A 741-nucleotide genomic window follows, 5' to 3' on the forward strand; every position below is an offset into this window, starting at 1 on the left:
TGTAGATACGATGTGACAGCAAAAACATGGCGAGTGTGTAGAAAAGAAAAGTGGACACGGAAAATAGATGATTCAAATGTGAATGGACTGAACAGTTTTGAGTGAGTGAGCAACTGATATCTTTGTTATGGAATACACGTGTTGTTTCGCAGTGAGTTCACAGTTTTAACTGACAAGTTTGCTTTAATTTATTTTCGAGATCTGAGGTAAAATATCTATTGTTGCTTTCACTATGGCTATAAAGATCACGCAAAATAATATTCAAACTCACATTAGACACTTTTAACATTGAATAAAGCACATAATCATTACCTGAGATTATCACTGTCATATTTTGTATATTGCTCTTGCTACGACGTAGCAGAAAATAAAAACCGTTCCTAAAATAGAATCCCATGTAGCTTATTGTCACGTGTCGCTGTCGCGGGTGGTTAGGACAAAAACTACAAGGAAAAGATACATTTTATCGCGTCGTGTCTGGTTGGCTTGGGTGTTACAGTTTGATCCCCCCCAAAAAAATCTAAGCATAAAAATATTAATACTGACAAATCTAATAATTGAATCTGCAATTAGGGAAAGTGGAGAGAAGAGATCCAGTCTGGGAATGAACAGGAACAGTTGATTTGCATGGCAGACATGGAGATCCAGATTTTTTGTTTGTTCATTTGTTTTTAATATTCAACAGGCAAAGTTCTTCTGTATCTAAATGCAAAAATGTTCATAATTGTTTGAATAAAACAG

At 35.1% G+C, this 741-nt stretch overlaps 1 protein-coding gene across 1 annotated transcript in view; it reads right to left on the minus strand.

Moving 5' to 3' along the window:
* LOC107757134 (CDK-activating kinase assembly factor MAT1-like) overlaps positions 1 to 741 on the minus strand; it is a 46,485-nt gene that overhangs the window by 12,124 nt on the left and 33,620 nt on the right. The window lies entirely within an intron of this gene.

The sequence above is a fragment of the Sinocyclocheilus rhinocerous genome, unplaced genomic scaffold (genome assembly GCF_001515625.1).
Source record: "Sinocyclocheilus rhinocerous isolate Xijiao unplaced genomic scaffold, SAMN03320098_v1.1 scaffold503, whole genome shotgun sequence".
NCBI lineage: Eukaryota > Metazoa > Chordata > Actinopteri > Cypriniformes > Cyprinidae > Sinocyclocheilus > Sinocyclocheilus rhinocerous.